The 21,729-nt window shown below is 46.5% G+C and overlaps 1 long non-coding RNA gene across 1 annotated transcript in view; it reads left to right on the forward strand.

The window, feature by feature from the left end:
- Positions 1-7,912: 7,912 nt before the first annotated feature.
- Positions 7,913-21,729, forward strand: part of LOC138467963 (uncharacterized) — a 64,978-nt gene continuing 51,161 nt past the window's right edge. Inside the window, exon 1 of the long non-coding RNA XR_011268174.1 lies at positions 7,913-8,163. This is a non-coding gene — a long non-coding RNA (uncharacterized lncRNA). The remainder of the gene's footprint in view (positions 8,164-21,729) is intronic.

Here is a 21,729-nt window from a genome sequence, read left to right on the forward strand (position 1 = left end):
GGTCATCCAGTATGCGCCAGCTTGCAGTTTTTTAAAGAAATTACACTTTCAGTCTTTAGGGTGGTTACAAATCAATTTAATTCAAATTTAGTCAATTTGGTCTTGAGTTTCAATTATGAAATGCTTAATCTTTGTAGATATCAGCTTCAATCCGTGACCGCTATCAATACGTGCAAACAGCAACCATCCATGTCACATTATTAGGAATATCCCCTTTGGGGAGCTGCTCAGAATAAAAAGAAACTGTACTGACAAAGAGGAATTCCTAAAACAAGCAGATCACATGATGGATAAATTCAGGCAAATAGGCTGTGACGAAAAAAACCTAAAGAAATCCTTCAATAAAGCTAACAAGAAAACTAGAAGGGATCTACTTACCAACAAGACCAAAGACACCTCTCAAGAATCGAATCGTAAAATTAAGAATAATAACCTACAGTTTAGATGCACAAAATATGAGGAAAATTCGGAACAGATACTGGTACATACTCAAATTTGATCAAGACATCAACAACTATTTGGATAAGGAACCAACAGTGACATTTCGTAGGGCTCCGACAATCAAAAATATAATCAGCCCCAGCTATTTCACTCTTATGCAAGGTCCGAAAAAAATAAGGACAATGTGGAATCAAAAGCCACCCCAGGGCGATTACAAATGTTTGGGAAAGACATAATTGTGTTACCAAATGGAAAAACTAAAAAAGGATTTTGCAGCTATTCAATTGCAACTCTAAATGTGTGGTATATGGCAAACAATGTGTGAAAATCTATACATAGGGAGCACAATAAGCCCTCTCAAACAAACAATAATGGAGAATCTGGGAGCCATGAAAAATCAGGATCCCAAATACCTGATGACCAACCATTTTCACATGCAACATTCAAAAGATACCCTTGACCAGGAATGTAGTTGAACAATGTGTTTATGCTTCTGCTAAAAAAAACTTGTATTATATTGATGTGATTTGTATTTGTTGACATGCTAATAAATAGATGTTTTAAAAAAGATACCCTTGACCAGATATTTCTCTTTGGAATTGAGAAAGTCAGCATACCACCCAGAGGTGGAAATAAGGAACTACCTTTAAGAAGAAAAGGAGCAAAATTGATCAATTTAATGGATACTTGTAACTATGGTTTACATCAGGACAATGAAATGTGTAATTTCTTGTAACAATGTTGCAATAATACCTACTAACATCAATTATGTATAACATGTTGGAACCCTCAAGGTGTATTCCCTAAGAACCAGCAAGAATTTTCATTTAATATTCCCCATATACATGTTAGCAGCTATTGCACAATCTAATTGTACATTCACAAGATTGTACCATTTGTGATGATAATTTGTAGCCTTAGCGTATATATCGCTAATGCTATATAGACAAAGGTAACAATTAGCCCAATTCAAGATGGCCATTTTGCTGTTGCCGCAATGACGTCATTGCGTATAACAATGTGATGATGTCAATGCGTGGACGCGTATATGCTCTTACATTTTGAATTGACGGACAGAAGCGCGGATCGAATTTGTTACTTCCATGGGATAATTGAATCCTCTTAAAAGCACCAATACAGGTAAGTTACGTCCCTATTAGCTAGAAACATAGCGAATTTCATAGAAATACTGCAATGCATCCCCTATCCTACTAAGGATATCGCTAATTGAAACAAATGTATACATTTACATGGCTACCTTAAAACTAGGAAACCGTGATCTACATCTAAACGTCAAGACAAATCCATTATAAAAATATAAAGGATTCTTCAAAGGGTGAGTTATCTCTAATTTTTGAGTCACAATTTATGATGACATCTGAGAGCATAAATTAGTACTCGGTTGAGCTAAAATATATAAAACCTATCATACTTACATTTGATTTATGGCAAAAATGTGTTTTTCCTTTTTGTCATTTTCCTTTAGACAAAGCTTACAACTAAAGTAAACCCTCCTGACGATCCACTGAAACCACAGTGGAGAAACATGTGTAGAGTTTTTGTAAAGACTATACTGTAAAAGCTTTGAGAAAATGTCAAGGTCTTATAAAGACTTGGTCACAGAATAGACTCCACTGAAATAAGTTTTGAAAACACGACCCTAAAACCACAGACAAACTGTTGTTACTATTCAAACGGTGACTACAACCTATTAATAGAGGTCACAAATTGATATCTACAAAGATTAAGCAATTCATAATCAAGACTAAATTTGAATTAAATTGATTTGTATCCACCCTAAAGACTGAAAGTGTGCTTTTATTTTTACAAAGCTGCAAGCTGGTGCATACTGGATGATCCATCTAAGTGATACAAAGGGAGATGTCTGTTTGCCCTGTAGCACATGTACAATAATTACTGACCTGGATTTAGACTGCTCTAAAACAGGGAAAGGACTACGACCAACTTTAAGTTTGCCTCCCAGCGTTCCACTATTACATTTCCCAAGGGTGTCCCATCTTAAATGATACAATGATTTTGCTCCATAGTGGTCCACAGCTCAATTTAGGCTATACTGTTATGTCGACGCCTAATGTCCCACAATTACGCTGCCGCCTGGTGCCGTACTGTAGTTTGTGGTATAATCCAATTTGCTCCCTGGTGTCCCACCTTAAATAGTGCTATACAATGATTTAGTTCCCTGGTTAATTTGTGCAATTCAGTCCCATGGTATCCCACAGTTGGAGTTGCATTTTACTCCCTGGTGTCCTACTTGTTTGTACTATATTGGTATTCTGCCCCTTAGTATCCCACAATTAGAATTACATTTTGCTCCCTGCAATCCCTCATTCAATTGTGTTATACTATGATTTTGTCACCCACCGTAATGTGTTTTATACTATACTGTAATTTTGTGCCCCACCTTAATCTGTGCTATACTTTGTTTTTATCCCCGGGGTCCCACTGTAGTCTGTACTATACAGTGGTTTTGCTCCCTGTTGTCCCACAGGAATTCTCTCACTGTGTCCCTCTTGTAGGATGTGCTATTCTGTAACATTTGCCAATGCTGTCCCTCTGTAGTCTAGTCCGTACAGTTGTTTTTGCTCCCTGGTGTCCCACTGTAAACCTGCGATTGGTACCCCACCACACTGTACTTTTTGCTGTGTTTGTGCCCTATATTGTCCCTCGTTGTTTGAAGCTATGCTGTGATCTGATCCCTGGAGTACTGCCCAGTGCTATGCAGCTGCCTTTGCTGAGTTTGTGCAATGCTGGTATTTTGCTCCCTAGTGACACACGGTAATCTGCCCCAAGCAAATTGAAATGTGAATTAAACCATGATTGCGCTCCTTGCTCTCTCACCATAAAATGTGCAAATCTTCCTGCACTAATATACTGAATTTATAAGCAGACCAACTAAGACACTCACAGAAATGTAATCCACCTGCACATCAAACAGAACAGTACACCTCTCTACAACCAACTTAAATATCACAGCAGGACGGCCATGGAGGGGGGCAGGACTGTCACAGAGGGGGTCGGGGGGAGTAGCAGGTGGGGCAGCTGCCTCAGGCCTCGTGCTTTGAAGAAGCTCTTGTAGACAATGTGAAGTGAACCATGATTTGTTCCTTTTGGTGGCCGGCTCTCTAATCTGACAGGTGTTGTGGTGATGCACCTCAAAGTGCTGTGGGTGTGCTCAACCCCATAATCTGTAGAGGGTGCATCCCTGGCGCTTCAGGTCATCATCCATGGCAGAGACCTTCTTCCTCTTGGCATGCGCAGTGTAGTTTACGGCGTTCCGTATCACGTACTCCAGGAAGACCTTCAGCACACCCCAGGCCTCCTTGTAGATAAGGCTGGAGATGCACTTGACTCCTCCACGGCAGGTCAGGCAGCAGTTGGTGGGCTTGGTGATGCCCTGGATGTTGTCCCCCAGCACTTTCCTGTGTCTCTTGGCACCACATTTGCTGAGCCATTTTGTTACGACCCCCATCCAGAAGACCCCCTGGCATGCCCATGAGCCAGGAAGGGTCTCCACTAAAACCAGGCATCCTTGGTTTAGGCCTTCTTGGGGCCAGTCCTGGCGCCTTTGGCGCCAGGCTCATACTTGATAAAGGACTTGTATTGGGAACTACTTTATTTCAGTGTCAATCAACATGGAGGCATCCACATAGCTTGGCTCCTTGGAACCAAGCTCTGCGGTTTAGTATTTTTGGGTGTGGTACCATAGGAACTATTTTACCTGGACTACTTTCTTGAAGCTATGTAAACCACCCCCGACTGGGATAACACGGTTCGCGTTACTTTGCAATTCTGCAACGTGACCCTCACTGTGTTCAGCTGCACCCGCGAACCTCGGAAGAACAGCATCTGTGAAGGAGAAAAAGGACATTGTTAGCAGCAGCTTACCTGTAATTTCTTCGTTAGCTGTACCACGGCTTTTGACATCAGCATCTTGGAACCAGCGCTCCTCCCGAACCGACGGATCTGAAAGAAACAAGGCATTAGACATTTTTACAATTTAATGAACAGTGCTGAAAACCTCGCAAGCTGCTCCTCGACCAGCATCGCCTCAGGAATTCCATGCACCGGGTGAGCACTGCGGCCTGTGGGAAGACAAGACAACAGGTTAGCAAGAGGCAAGGCATCTTAGCTCTGTGCTTAGCGCCTACTCACCGCATCAAGGTGCTCTAAAAACGCCATTACTTACCAGCAAGACCCAATTCAGTCTATGCCACATATTGGGCTTCCGCGCACCTAAGGAAGAGAAAAGACATTAGTTAAACCAAAAAGGCATGCAGGGACAATAATATAGCACAGCAATAAGACCTACCTGAAGGACTCCAAGCGGGCCGGCATCAGTGAAGTAACTCGATCGCAAACGCCCACCAAGCACAACTCGCCCCTGCCAAGAAGGCAGGACGGAGAACACACCTGCATTAAAAACAAGGTGAGGAGAGGTCCAGTGAGGCCGCAGGTATACGGGGTGGTGGGAGACTGTTTACCCCAGTTGCCCAGTCTTGAACATTGCCCACCTGAATTCCAGGCAGAACCCTCCCGCTGGTCACACCTGGGAACCGCAGAGAAGGATACCTGAGTCCCAACTGCTGGGTGGCGTCCCCGTGGAACCAGGTGAGCGTAACACATTTCCCTCTTTTGCCACATCCAAACATGGTGACTCTTCTCTTCTTCACAAACGAGCAGCTGTAATTTCTCCTGGCCCTCGTGCCAGGGCAATTCTCACCTTGTGGACATCAGTTTGAACGGACACAACTCAATGGAGTTAAGCTGCAAGTGCAACAGCTGCCTAGAACCCTGGGAGCATGATTTTACATGAGTGAAAATGAAATATGAGCTAAATACAGTTCATTATTCATATTGAAATCTGAAAGTGTGCTTTGTTTCATTAAGCTGGTCAACTTCTCAAATCTTAATTCACTGCACGTGTCCTTCCTTGCTTTTGAACATCTACTTGGTAGAATAACACAGATGTATTTGCAATGTTTTAATCTGACTATTTCCCTTCATTAACCTTTGAAGATATGCATATTCCTAGTTGTGGAAATTTCTCCTCTAAAGGTGAACCATGCTCGTTTTGCTTAACGTGTTTCTGTAACCTTGTGTGCTTACTTTATGAGCACTCGTTATTTCACAGAAAAATTAACCAATGGAAATCTACAATGTCTGATGGGTGGGAAGATTCCCTGGAAGATGTACTTCTGAAAGACAACACACATCAATGAAGGATATGGTACATGCTGCCCCCAGGTTAACAATCAAAGGTATGGTAATCATGTCTACCCATTGCACAATAAATATTTGGGGTTAGGGGGCTTTGGCAGGTTTGCTTGATGTGGCAATTCATATTGGTATGGGATTTGTAAGGATGTGTGGTATATTTGTGTCAAACTGTTGAAGGCCCCAGTGTTTAATTCGGAAACATGAAAGCTGGATTCCCGACATAGCCAATATTGTGTGATCCTGGGAAATCACCATTGTTCTCTATGCCTTGGTGCACTTAGGTGTCAAAATTAGGAGTGCATATAAAAGTGGCAACCTTAAGAAGTGCTATATAGAAAGTATAAATATAGCTACATCATGGCTCATGAGTCCCCTCTGGTGTCATTTCTCAGTTTAATTATTTTCATTTAGAAATATGATCTGCCATGCCATATCCAAGTATTCCAACCATGTCAACTACTCCTGCAGGAATAAGGATGTCACGTGCAGAGCTTTGCCAATAATATTGGGCAACCAATCCTTACATATGAGGAAGAAGCTTACTATACATGGTCAGCCGGTAAGATAGCTCAGCGGGTTGAGCACCTGCTACTGCAATCTGTGTGTGATCTGCACAAGGCCAACTCAACCTTTCATCCTTCCAAGGTCGATAAAAGAGTGCCAACATTCGGTTTGGGTGATATTGTATGTACTTATTGTTGTGAATGGGGAAAAGGAACACTATCACTTTGAGAGATCCTGGGAAGGGAGAACGGAGGAGGAAGGGGCGGGGAACGGGAGGGAAATTAGTTACGTGTAGAGGAAGAATAAAGGAGGTTAACCCGACATAGGCTCCGTGTCTTCGTGACCCAGGGCCCGTTAGCCGACAAAACAACCGGTTGATGAGAAGAGGAAATCAGCCTCCTGACGCAAAGCACATGCAGGCTAAGATGAATTGGCCTGCGAGCGCTGTCGTCGCAGCCGGAGACAGGCGAACGAGTGGAAAGGGGATGAGGACGAGGCCCATTAGACACAGCAAGGAAGTGGTGACGCCGCAGGAGGGAAGAGGCCCGAATTGTGATCTGCTGGAGGAGGAGCAGTGAAGAGGACAAGGCCCCAACAGAAGCCTCCAGCTCCATAGAAGTAAGGAAATGGCGTGGGGATAACACTGAGGGAGGAACACTGCCCTCATTAAGGCCTGAAAGGATACGGAGGTGCACAAGCCTGGGGCTAGGGCCACACTACAAACCCTGAAGGCATATTACTGTCTGCCAGAGGCATGTGCAAAGTGAGCATGCACAGAAACAGCAAGTGAGTCAGGGACACAGCCAATTGGTCCCAGGGCCCACTCCCACAGTTCCTTACTTCAAGGGGCAACCAGAGACGAGGAGGTGGCAGAAGGAGATGCCGGTACCAAGGGAAGGTGCCAGGCACACAGCAGAGGAGCAGTCACATAGACGCCCAAGGCACCTGAGGCAACAGCACAATGGTGGATAATACACAGGTGGACGCAGGGGTGCCAGTGGTGGCAGGAGCACTGATTCCCAATCCGCTCTCCACAACGGCGCGAGGCACATTCTTGAGGAAACCAGGCCCATTTTATTTGCTACCCCAGCATGACCAGGGCCACAGATGGGAAGAGTGGATGGAGGAGTTTGAGGATTTTATTAAAGCAGGAGTAGATCAAGGTTCACCCAACATTGCAGAAATCTTCACAAATCTGAAGGGTAAGGATATACAAACCATTATAAAGACAAATCCCGTACAGGAGAGAACGACGTACCCCATGCTGTTGGCTGCTGTCAACAGGATATTGGTGATATTCCCTAACAGAGACTACAAAAGATACTAATTTAACCACTGAGTACAGCTCCCTCATGAGACCATCAGTAGTTTGTGCTCAGGCTCCAGAAGAAGATTACCCACTGTGACTTTGAGAACTTTTTCAGGCAACAAAACCATTATTCTACGCATTATCGGAGGACGTACATCATCAGTTTTTAGGAAACACCTATTAAAAAAGCCACTATTACTTCCGGAAATCATGGATTTGGCAAGAGTGTATGAAAGAGTGTTAGCAGGGTGTTCGGTGTTGCCGGTGAGGAAGGATCCCTTTTCTTGTCCTCTGTGAACACTCAGACAGAATTGAGCTTATGTGCCATTGGATTTAACTTTTTACTGAGTCCACTTTCTATTTCCACGAAATCAGCCCGGCGTCCTACAAACACACCGTGCATGCGCGGAGTGCGGCGCGGTGTGTCAGCAGTATGTTCGGTGTTGCCGGTGAGGAAGGATCCCTTTTCTTGTCCTCTGTGAACACTCCGACAGAATTGAGCTTCAATGCCATTGGATTTAACTTTTTACTGAGTCCACTTTCTATTTCCACGAAATCAGCCCGGCGTCCTACAAACACACTGCGCATGCGCGGAGCGTGGCACGGTGTGTCAGCAGTGTGATCGGTGTATGGTGGTGCAGTGGCGCAGTGGGGTCCCTCCCGGTCCGTTGGTAAGATAAAAAACTGTCTAATAACTTGGAACCTTGTGTTTGACACCTTCTCAACTTCATAATGTTCATTGCTATGAACGTAGCACCACATGATCGAGTGTACTGTGACTCTGCAAAGACACTGTGGATTGAACTGCCCGGGTGTCTTGGGCAAGGGAATCACCACACGGATCGTGACGAGGTTGAGTCATTGGAGTTGGATTCTGCTTCTATGTTTTTTCGCGCTATTTACAACTTGTACAGCTAGTGTGCACGCAAAACGTGCCCTGAATGGGATGCTGACTGGTAGTTGCACTTCGGGCACCTAGGAGTACCTGTCCACAAAGTCATCAAAGCCGGGAGGACCCATGGGATTGGGCACCTACTGTGTGTAGTGGGTACTTGGTGATAGGCGAGGCGTTGCAGAGTCTTATCTGTTTTGTTGGTTGTGTTATCAAGCCACGCTTTTTGTATTTTTGGAAGTTGGTCTCTGCTCATATGTGTCGGCAATTACATCTTGGAAGTGTTTGCTTGTTATCCATTCAGTGGGTGACTGTGGGCGAAGAGCACTTCAACCGCTGGGTATGATTGCAATGCTTTTTGGACAGTACACAAAAAAGGGTGACTGCAGGCCCAAGGCCGTTGAACCCTTGTTGGTATCATAATCAAGTGCTTACCTTAAGCAATTTTTTTCTTTCTCCTTTTCTAGTCTGAGGGTGACTGCGGGCCTTGAGCCTTGAGCCTTTGAACTCTCGGTTTGCTGTTATGTGTATCCAGTAAAGCCTATTTACAAAGGGCCACTGTGTGCACCGGGCCCTTGAGCTCCACTCCTGTGTTCCACTTGTGCACAGGTGTACCATCCAAGACACCCAAACCAGGGCCGTTTTGCCAGGCGGTGTGTATTGGCAACTATAGGACAGCCTTAGAAATTGCGCTGGTTTCCATCAATTGGAGTCAATTATAATAATATCCTGATGGATGACTGTGGGCATTGAGCCTTTGAGTCTGATAAAGGAGGGTTTGATACTTAAGCCTGATGAATTGGAATGGTTGTGTATAAGATTTGTATGTGGTTTACATGAGGTCCTTGGGTCACCCTATTGCTGCTTGCACTTTGTGAAACTACGATTATTGACAACAATTACAATTTAAGCCACCATATTCAGTCGTGAGAACGTGTGTCATGTACGGATGGTATTGAGCAATATGAGTGACTACTCCCCCCATCTCCCTCTATAAACGAGTGAAAAGGTAATTGGGTGGAATTGGGTGTGTTCGCGTCCACAGATCCCCATGCTCATTGAACCTAGGATTTACTTTACCGCATTTCCAGGAATTTTAAAGCTGGGAGTGGTAGAACTGGGGTGATGGTGGTTGTATTTAGAAAAAGAGCTTGTGGCAGCACGCTTTGTAGCATTACTAGCAGCATTACTTAGTGCCAAGGCACACAGTGGTGATATTTGTGGTGGGTGGGTGTTTAACTTCGAGTGGGTGTAAATTTTATTGACATTCTGTACAGCCTCGAAGTAGACCATGAGCCGCTCTTTGAGAAGCGGGAACAAGTCAGGTAACCTTTCAAAGGTTCCTGGCAAGAACTCTGGGAATAAACTGCTTAACAGCACCCTGTCCCTCCTTCCTTCCACCAAAAAATCGCTGCTATCAATGTCAATATTGACAGCTGATGTGTCTTTGCCCCCTGAGCATGAAGGGGTACTGGATTCATCGCAAGCAGTGGGATTGTTGTCTGGAACGGAGGCACCGGCAAAGACCGGGCCTCCACACCTAACTCCACCTACCTTTTCGATTCAAGAAGCCAACGAGAATGATGGACATGTGGATTGTGAACTTTCCCATGTGCATGACATTAATTGTACACCTATGCACGCACAGGAAGGTTTTGATCACGTGTCAGATACATCTATGCTTGCTCCTACAATCTTTAATGAACTGGGTAAACGCGTGCGCCTCTCCCTTGGCCCCTCCACACCTGTTTCTAGGTCCTATCCCTTCTGCGAACAAGTACACTTCCATCTTCTTGAGGAGGCTAGCTATAAAGAATCTAGCGAACCTGGAAAGAAATTCATGGGTAGTTTACCTGGGGAAATGGGAGGTGGCTCGCCTCCGGGCCGTGGGAATTCGCACCTTGGCTGTGCAGACTCAACTGGGGCCTTTGTGCCCCTCGGACTGGAGACATCATCACTGGGAAATGATGACGTTGGACTTGTTGCTCCCAAAGGAGACGCAAGATCAGCATCGACACCAGAGGATTCCCCTGTAGCCACCTATCCGCAAGATCTCTTTAATTTCCTAGTGATTTCGCGGATACTAAACTTGCTCGACAAGGGCCACGAATTGACCCATTGTTCCATAAGGGAAATGCAGGGTTCCCTAGGCTTTATGAAAGAAAAAATCACCAAATTGGAGGGCTTCATATTGGCTGAGGAGCAATCAAAAGCATTTTATTTTTCCCAATTTGAAAAAATGTTGGCAACATTTTCCACTGTGTCTACACCAGGTGTTTCATCCTTGGTTTCCAATGCCCTCCCTCCGCAAAGATTATATTTGCATGCATTGCAAGGAGTAAATAACGAGGGCACTGAGCATTGTCGTAAGGAGGCTGTTGACCTCCTGTAAGTAGCCAAACTCCAACACGATCGCTTGCTCCAAGTAGAACAAATATTGTTTAACATGGTTTCGAAATCACAATCTGCCGATTTGACGGAGACTCTATATGGAGGAACGAGGTCGACTATCAAGGTCTGTCCTATGCCAGATAGCCCCTCTGTTTTGACGGATATTATTGATTCTCAGGCTCCTTTAGAGCATCTGGATCCACCATTGGTGAGTGAAACAGATGTGGGAAACTCAGGCCAAGAAGGAAGGTACTTTACTTCTCGTAAGGCAAAGAAGTCCTTTCTGAGGGCCCAGAAACGCCTACATTTTGCCAAGACCGTTCAGAAGAAAACGGCTAAAAAAGGCAACGTAGAGAACTGCTACAATGTACAAAAGAAAGCAGCTCTTGTAGTGGGTTGTAAAATCCCCGCGAGCATGGATGATCTAGCATTAGATCTCCTTGACTTGAATGAAGAGAGTAAAAAACATCTTCAGATTAAGGCATTGAAAAGTGGCAATGTACAAGTGCCATCCTTGAAACCCCCTAGGCCGTTAAAGGGTAACTCACAAACCCAGCTACACAGCTTCTTTCCAAGTATACAAAGCAAAAAAGTGGCGGTCTTGCCTCAAGAAGAAGCAGACCGGGTTACCCTCTCAAAAAAAGACAGTGGGATCTTGCCCCCAGCACTGAGCGGTGAGAGTCGGCCAAAAGGTCAGGTGGGAAAGGAAGCTGGCTCCTTGGGCAAAGTAGAGCACGAGGAGTTTGTACCAAGGGCATTAGACCCACAGGTTGACCCGGCCAGGGGGAGTATCGATAACAACGAGGATGAAACCTCGGGGGAGGCGCCTGTTATGGAGCCACTGTACGATAGGTTGTCACTATTGGAGACCCCCAAGGAGATAAAACAAATTCTTGGATGGATGAGTAATCCGGACATAAATGGTCCTGCACGGATCAATAGGACCTTTTTGATGAATTCTTTTTTTCAAATTCCTCCACTCAGAAACCTGGCATCTAAGGGTATGGATTGGGTAAAATTAGCCCCTCATAACAAAGAGCGCTGTGTAGAGTCCAATCACAAATAATAACTAAATTGATTTTGGACTTCACAGATGACTTTCAAACCCTGGGTCTGGTGCCTTGTTTGTTTAGAGATATGGAGAGTGCATAGTCCTTTTTGGACTATGTCATGCTCGCTCCTAAGGAACTGGTTGGAGGTTCGCCACCGACTTCATGTGACTCCCAAACCAAAGACTTGCTACATCAACTGGCCTTGCTGACGCAGGCACTTAGTGGTCTCTCATGGTTGGTGCCCCTGATTAAAGTGGCGGCCTCTACGAAAGCCGAAACTTTGAACTCATAACCAGCGGGGATTGCAATCGCTTCTTGGAACTGCTGTGGCGTGAAAAACCTTAACGCCTGGCAGGAACGGTTTGGGACCCATCATGGTCCTGATATTTGTTATTTGCAGGAAACAATGGCCCTTCATGACCTCGTGCTAGATGGCTATACAGCATTTAGTGTTCCTGCGCCACAGCACTACTCAGGGCGTCCCAGTGGTGGGATCGCCATTCTCATTAAAAACAGCCTGAGGGCGTCATCACTTTTATTGGACAAATCAGACACCTTCATATTGGTGGAAATGACGTTTACTGGTACCAAGTTACATGCATTTCTCCTGTTGCCTATTTACTGGAATCCCAGTGCTGTTTCTTTGGACTCAGCAATAGCAGAGCTAAATCGTATTTTAGGTAAAGCCGATCTAGATTTCCCCAATCAGGAATTTCTAATCGGGGGAGATTTCAATTCCTGTTTGGCAACAGATGGCAGTATCCAATTGGTCTACCAATCTCAGCTCTATGCACAAAAGGCTTGTAGGAGAGGCAAACTATGGGCTGAACTTTTTGAAGCTTGGGGCATCTACCCAATTGTACTTGCGTCCCATAGTTTAAAGGCCTCTTGGCGGCGTGGGAACTCCTAGTCTTTAATTGTCTATGTGCTCGCATCAACGGTTTGTTCAGGACTGCTCGACCCCATCCTCATTTGGAATGTGTGTTTGAGGGACCATCGGATGCTGAACACAAGGTTACACATTGAAGTTGACCCATATGAAGCTGAGGCGCCTGCGGCATTGGTAGAAAGTGACAGGCATGTTTTGTCTGTCAGATGGCATCCTAGGATATCTCGGAAAATGGTGTTTCTTGTAAATAGGGACCTCCTGGTGTCACATAACGATCTTGCATCTGCTTGCACCAGGGAGGAAATCAATAAGCTGAATTTAAGGATGATCCACAAGCACCATGTGAGCTTTCTAATGAACGTCTTGAGAATAACACTCCAAAAGTTGCACATCGATATCTCATAGACGTGGCAACTCTAAAAACACTAAAAAATAACGAGCTTTGGAAGGCAAGGTCCCTCTGTAATAGCTCAGTGGCGTATAAAATAGAAATACATTCAATCTTGGCCCGCTACAAGTCAAAGCTGAAGGTGTTGCGTCATGCCGCCCATAACCTGGCTAATCAACAAGTGCTTGAATATCTATGCAATTGTAACACCTTAAGAAACCCGACAGGCAAGATGGATAGGCAAATGGTTGCCATCATATCTGGTTCCGAATGGCAGGATTTCTTTACACAAAAATACGACCTTGCAGCATAACACAGAATGCTCGAGTTGACTACCCCGCAGATGCAGTTACCAACTGATTGCCCTTGGGATCTTAACAATATTAAGTGGGCAATAGTACAATTGAAGTTTTCAAAAGCGGCAGGGCCCGATGGGCTGCCTCCTTGTGTTTATAAGGATGACCCCCACTTTTGGGCCAGATACTTACTGCCCCGTTACCAGTTAATATAACAATCGGGCAAAATTCCTGCCTCGTGGTTTATGGAAATTCTAATTCCCATCCACAAAAAGGGTGCTTTTAACGACCCTGTAAATTTCAGGCCAATCGCTTTAATAGACATTGCGGCAAAAATCTTTGCACGCTTAGTCTTGTGCGAATTGGAGAAATACATTACTGCTGCTGGAATTCTTTCAAAAGCACAGGTGGGTTTCCGTAGGGTCATGGGTACGCAGCTCAATGCACTAAAATTCTTGCCCACTTATTGACAGGATCCCGCAACCCGGCCAATGGAACGATATACATGGCATCATTAGACTTATTGGCTGCATTCGACAGCGTTCTGCGCAATCGTCTCTGGCAGAAGATGCGGTCCTATGGCATTCCCCCTGAATTGGTAGCGATAATAGCAGCACTACACCAAAACACTTCCTATAGGGTTCGTATCAACACGGAGGGCCAATTATCTGATAGCATCCCCACGAAAATCGGAGTGAAGCTGGGCTGCAATTTGGCAGCGGTTTCTCTTTAACTTATACCTAGCAGATATCGAGAAAATATGGGAGGGAAGCAATACCTTTCCGGTCACTCTGGGCAAATTGCGTCTGAACTGGTTGGTGTTTGCTGCCAATGTCAATCTGTTTGATAAGGTACCCTTTGGGCTACAGAATAAATTAAACATATTTCAAGACTACTGTGTGCTCAATAACCTGACAATCAATTCGGCTAAATCTCAGATCATTGCCTTCACGATGAAGAAGAAACCACAGAGGTTTAAATACGTTGTAAACATCAAACCTATCAACATCACAGATGAGATTATCTATTTGGGTTACCACATATCAAATGGCATGTCTATCGCAAAATGGCGATCAGTATTGGAATCCAAGCTCAATATTTTATCTGCCCAGATGAGAATTATTTTTTCTCGATACTGCAGGTATTCTCTAATGCCCCTGCTTCACTTCTACACCAGGAAAGTAGAGTCCATCCTACTTTACAGTCTGGATGCTTGTTTGCTGAATCTGGGCCGGACATTAAATCTACTTCAGGGTAAAATATGGAAAAAGGTCCTAGGCCTTCCCGGATACTTGCCCAACGCTATTTTGTTACATGAACTGGGCTTATATCCGTTGGCAGATAAACACGACTGGCGCCTGTTAAATGCGTATCACAAAACGCTCACACCATCATCTAACTCCCTCTGAGAATTTTAGGTCGATGCTCCATCCTTGCATTCAAGAAACGAATGACTCTAATTTTGAGTAACCTAAATACGGGAGGGCCGGACCTAATTGAGTATCTGGGGAAAGCTAAAACAAGGTTCTTTAGGAATGTTTGGGCACGCAATTCTGACCAAATCACAGGTTATCCCTCATTTTGTAATTATGCTAAGTTTAGACATGCTCTCTCTCCACGCCTGCCCTATATCCCATGTTTTCCTGACAAGAATGCCAGGAGGACATATGAGATTCCTTCTGGATCTTATACACACAGGATCTCGAATCGGGAATTGGGCAGGGTATAAAGAGATGGGAAACTGGGAGCATTGTAGATTTTGTACGGGAGCCAAGGAGTCTGAACCCCTTGAACAATTGTTTATGTATTGTGCACATTTTGACCAACAAAGGCTCCTTTGTTTGGGACCCTTATTGGTATCAAATTCTCACTATGAACGAAAGATGGTTTGGTTGCGTTGTATGTGGGGTCGGTGTCACTCAATCATGTTGGCGACTGTGAAACTGGTGAACATGATCGAGGATGATCTCTTGGTACTAAATGAAACTCTGCACCCTATGGAGGATATATATGTGAACTAGGTAAGCATCTGCTATTTATGTCAGCGCAAGAAGGCGCAAGGTGGCGCAAGCGTGAGAAAGCAAGCGCACGCGCACATGTGCTATTCAAGGAAGGCGCTGCGCGTGTTTTCCACTGGTTGTGTTCCAAATCCATGCGTGGCGCACGGGGGTGCACACCTCATCAAACGGCGTGCGCTACGCGCACAGCGAAAGTGCACATAGCGTGGGGCACACAACAAAAGTGGGCGGAACAGTGGGCGTAACACGTGGAATGGGGAAACGCGTGAAAAAGAAGGCATAACTGGGGAACTACTGCAGAGAACTACACGGAACGCCCACACGCACGCAAACAACCCTATTCATGGATTTGAATACGGGAAAGCTGCGCACGGCAAAAGACGCGCATAGGTGTCAACGCGTCTGCCACAGGAAGGCAGGCAGAAGCATCCCCGCGCACAGTATAAAAGTGCACGCAAACAATAAACACGAATATACAGCTACGATGAGTGCCCCATTTGTCACAGCACTGATCGTGGGACACCGCAGGAGGAGGAGAATAGCCAGGGAACACATTTTTTCACCCCGGACAAGCCTTTTTGGGATGTCTGACGACCAGGTCTACGGCAGGTATAGGTTTCCACCTCATATCATCCTAGACCTGGTCAGGGAGTGGGAAGATGACCTTACATCCCCCACCCTCTGCTCCCAAGCATTGAGCCCCTTGGAGAAGGTACTCAATGTCTTGCATTTTTTGGCCACTGGGTCATTTCAGCGGACTACTGCCATAGTGGGGGGGGGTCTCACAGGCCACGCAGTCACGCTGCCTACACCAGGTCTTGGAAATCATGACAGCACACCCCTCAGTCTGCAGGCACATATACATGCCCAGAACACTCGCAGAAAGGCAAGCCATTGTCCAGGACTTTTACAGGGTGGCACACTTCCCCAAAGTGGTCGGTGCCATAGATTGCACCCATGTGGCCCTATGTCCACCTAGGGCCACTGAGCACATCTACCGAAACCGCAAGCACTGGCATTCCATCAACGTGCAGGTGGTATGCGATGCAAAGGAAATCATCACCTCTGTCTATGCAAACTACCCTGGCTCCACCCATGACAGTTTCGTATACAGAATGTCTGCCCAGAGCCAGGCCCTGGTAGCTGGGCAGCATGGTGACACATGGCTCCTAGGTGAGTACAAATGCCTGTGCACATGCATGCATGTGACACACACACACACACAAATACACAAACCCCAATAATCACAACCATCATCACCTCTCCAGGGGACAGTGCCTATCCTTTGAGCAACCACATGATGACGCCAATCAGGAACCCCACCACACCACCCCAGGTAAGATACAACGCAGCACCCCACCACACCACCCCAGGTAAGATACAACGCAGCCCATATTGCAACCAGGGCCATAGTTGAGCGCACATTCGGAGTGCTCAAGCCACGCTTCCGCTCCCTTGACCGCTCTGGTGGGAAGCTACTCTATGCACCCCCAGTAGTGTGCAGGATCATTGTGGCAGCATGTGTCCTGCACAATGTTGCAACACGGCAGGGCGTACTGGTGGACATGGTGGTGCCCCTGCATCCCCAACCACAGGCACAGGCGCTGCCCATGGCAGGGGACAGGGCACGTGGCAGGGAAGCCCGGACCCAGCTTGTGGCCACATTTTTCACCTAAACTCCCACCCCTGCGGAGTGCACACAGGCCTGGCACATACCAGGTGACAATCGATGATGACAAAGAGACAGTCAACTGTCACAACCTTACCACCCTGAGAATGTTGCCATGGAAGTGCCACATTGTCTGCATCCCTAGCTACTTAAACATAAGCAATCCTGTGTGACCAAAAGACACACATGCAAGGTGTGAATCACACAGACCTGCAAAACAGGCCATGACTATCACTGCTATGTCACCCAAACCCTCCCAAACCACAACATGACATGGCAAGCAATAGCTATACACCAACACAGTACCAATAAGGTACACATTGACATGTGAAAAATATAAAGTGGCATCAGATAGTGATGCCTCACATGGAATCAGATGAAATGACTGACCAACAACCTCCCACCCAAAAGAAGTCATACCCAAATGCATTCCAACAGTTGTAGCTGTAACATAACAATGAATGCATGTCTACATGCACATTGTGCATTGCAAAATCAATACTGCAGCTTCTGTGTGCCGTGCCCACCTCCTGCAACACACTGCTCAGCGCACAGCATAGTGAACAGCCATTGTTTGTGACGCACACCCTAAGCATCACATCTAAGTGACAAACTACATCAAAAAGCAAATTACGCATGTACAGGATCCACAATTGGTCATAGATCATGTGCTGCAGGGACACAGTGGGCACCACAAGGCAAACAGAGTGTACATTGGACATGGAATGGTGGTTGTACATGTAGTGGATCATAGTGCGAGTGTGTGGGTCAGTAGGGACATGCACTCAATATATGCATGTGCAATCAAGTGACCATCAGTTTCCTCTACACATCACATGTGAAAATTCACCATGTGTACACTCCAGCATGTCAAACCACAACTATTCCCTCACACCTGAAAGGTAAACACAACACATGAACAGGCATTGATCAGCAGAATAGATCATGTACATAGGATACCGCAATTTACGTCAGGGTGCGCATCACACTGTAGGGCAAGGCAACTGTCAACAACAAAACACCCCCCTCCCTCACAAATCACCATGACCCACTGAACAACTGCACCTGGGTCATGTAGCCTTCATGTGGCCACAGGATCACCCTTCCCCTTTGTCACCATCTCCCACCTTGTGTGCAAAAATCGTCCAGCTCCCTCAGAGGTCACCTTGACTTGCAAAAACACCACATCAAAGAGAACTCAAAGCAGGCCAACACAGAAACCAAGCAAAAAACCTGCAGGCAGCAAAACAAACCAGAAGAGCCTCCAGTAGATGACTTGAAGTAGCAGTACGTCGCAAATCCCAAGTACTACCACAATGACGTAACAACCAATTTAGCACAGTAAAACAATGTCACAACAGGATGTGTACCATGTGTGGTACGTAACACAGAATGATGCCCCACAAACTGATGTGTACTGTCACAGCTCCCGTGTACAGGCACAGGAGAGGCACGAACCAACCACCCCCACCGTGGTGTGGGTGCCTGCAAGGTCAAACTCACACAGGCCTCTGAGACCCTGGTGGGGAAGGAGGGTCAGGGATATGCAGTCGGGACAGGCATTGCTATACTGGATAACCGGAATGCGGGGCAGGAGAGGGGAGTAGGATTGACACGGGAAATTAGGAAATGCACAAAACTGTACTACTCACATTAACACATACACAAGTACAACAAACTTGATCATCATGCACATAGTAACAAATTACTCAAATGGAAGACAAAGAGAAACCTATCTCTGGGGTGAGTGCTGGCCTCCTGCCTGCGCACTCTCAGATCCGGTAACAGGAGCAGTTCAATGCTGCAAAGAGAGCCACAGTTAATAATCTGTGCATGCCCATAACACACAAACACACCACCATATATGCTCCAAACTAACAAACTACAAACAAACAATCTGGTGTGGATGCTTCGTACCCATACGTAACATTACTCCTGTGATGGTTCATACACAGCCAGTGCAGTAAGTCAGGCGCCGGTGGGTGTGTGGCAAATGGAAGACCAATGTGTCACAATTTACACAACATGCAATGTTCCCTGGGTAAGCAGCCAGACGCATATAGCAAGGTATGACTTCAGAACAAGTCGTGTTCCACCATGACCGACATAAAGTAGGTAGTGCATGTGTCAAATTCTACATGGAAATGAAATGCACTGCACACAAGTCTGTCCTTTGCTGTCTGTCCCTGTGAGCTGCTTCTTTCCATGTCTCGCAACGCTAAATGGCTAATCGAAGTGCCTCAATGGACCATGGTGGACCGGAGGGTATGTGCCACTGCCCCTGCAGGTGCCCCAAACAACTTTCCCATCAACTAGCCATTAGTCCACCAACACATCTCAGCTGTATTGTGTGCTTCAACACCAATATTTGTCCAAGCTCACCGTCAGTGCTGCTACTAAGCATGCATGTGCAACTGGCCTGGTGGAAGGTTTGCTGTGTTGTGCCCCCCCTGTGCTGCTCACCTTGCCTGGAGTTCCTTGAAACAAGTCAGCTGTTTTTGGATGTATGAGCACAATCCCTGTGCCTCTGCTTGCGCACACATGTGCATGTGGGCACCACCAAACGTGTCCAGCTTCCAGACACCCATGTCTGCTGGCAAAGGTGGTCTGGAGGCTCATTCCCCTGCAGAAAGGGCATGCAACACATGATTAATGCTTTAAATTCATCTGTGTGTGTCTCTTCAGGCATTTCATGACTGGACCATGTCAGAGACGTACATCAGAAATCACACCATCAGTCCGTCTTTCACAGGCAAAGTGTGGAACACACTATCTACAGCATGAATTGCAACAAGCACATGTACAGTAAAGATAAGAAACATACTACACAATGCATAGAAATGAATGTACACATGAATCATGAAACCCCCCATCTAGAGAAAGAACAGTGGTCAATAACACCCCTATCATCCCCACTTGGGGTGTTAACACAAGTCGGACAGCAGCAGACATGCCACAGATATGACAGTCCAAAGCCCTTGTGTAATAGGCTGTTACACTGAACCATCCTTGCAAGCCCATGGATAAGGGAAGCAGGAGTGGCATATGTGAATCAAGGACCCCAAGCTGCAAACACATACACAAGACAAGCTTGAAGGGCCCAGCTGGAACAGACAGTGTATGCTTTCAAAAGCCACAAAGCACCACACCGTCACATGAAAGCACAATAGACAATTTTAAACTATATTAACTAATTACACTAACTGTGAAAAAACCTACATTACCTAATTAAACTAATTATCAAATAGAAACGTAACTAACTAAACTAAAAGAAAAATCAAAAATGGCCACATACGACCCGGGGGGGGAGGCACCCAGGAGGGGGGAGGTACACGGTGCTGCTCAACACCCCCATGCAATGATGTTGAGGAAACAAAATCTCCATGGGCTCAACGCCTGCACAGCCCGACCTATGTGGGAGATAGATTGTCGTCCGAGTCTGGCTCTTCCTGGAAAGGAGGACATGGCACAGGAGCCTGACCACGCCTAGCCGCTGCTTGCCCCTCTTCAGCAGCAAGTCTGCCGGACGGGTGAGCCTGGTTCTGTGCAGTGATCACATGTAGGTCTGCATGCAGGACCTCACGTGATACGCGTGCTTCCTCTTGCAAGGTAACACATGTAACACGGAGCTCCTCCTGCAAGGCCTGGCTGGACAACTGTTGCACCTCCCGGCAAGCATGTAGCTCAGCCGAGATGGTACGCTCAAGCTGCGCAAACCTCTCCTCTGCCCGCTCCCTCTGGGACATCATAAGGACACCCAGAGTGGATCTGAGGGAAGCCTACTCCTCCCTCAGGGCCTCCATGTGTGCCTCTGCGTGAGCAGCAATTGCTCAACGCAAAGACACCATCTCAGCCTGGCGTGCCCTGTCTGAGGCCGCCTTGCCCAGCCTGAGCGAGCGGGCCGTACCGTGCCGCCTGCTGCTGGAGAAGCACCTGCCTAGCAGGGGGGAGCACGGATTGTGCCACACGCTCCATGCTCACAGCGATGTTCTCCATTGCTGCCCGCTGGCGTTCAGAATTGGCAGTCATGTCTTGCTCCCACTCAGTATACAGCGGTTGCGTGCAGCGACCGCGTTGCTGGGCTTGACCCCTGCGGGATCCAAGGACTGGGTGTCCTCGTTGTGTGGGCACCGCCCGTGCCTGCACGACTACATGCCCCCATCAACGTGATGGCCCAGGCACACTAGTGACTGGTGTGGATGGTGACCCTGCGTCCCGATCCACCACAGGCAGAGGTTCCAAGACTGTCTGACCCCTCAGTGCAGGTGTCGCGGACAGAGGAGTGCCCACATCAGAATCACTCACCCCTGACATATGGACCTGATGCTCATCCAACTGACATGGACGTCAGAGTGGTCATCAGGGATGGACTCATTGCCAGCCAGAGACAAGATGGACTGTAGCACATGTGGGTTTTTGTGGCCTACCACCCCACGATCCCCACTTGTGCCGGGTTGCTGTAGTGATAACAACCCTGTGCCTGGCATGACAACACCATCCTCTGGCTCCATTGCGTCATCATCTGAAAAGTAGAGAGAAATAAGGTCACTACACATGTTAGAAGCACACAACACACACACACACACACACAGACATCACACAGACACCAAAAACATCAAGCAGACATGTCACACACAAAAGA

Source organism: Ambystoma mexicanum, chromosome 4q, assembly GCF_040938575.1.
Source record: "Ambystoma mexicanum isolate Mex_15411 chromosome 4q, UKY_AmexF1_1, whole genome shotgun sequence".
NCBI lineage: Eukaryota > Metazoa > Chordata > Amphibia > Caudata > Ambystomatidae > Ambystoma > Ambystoma mexicanum.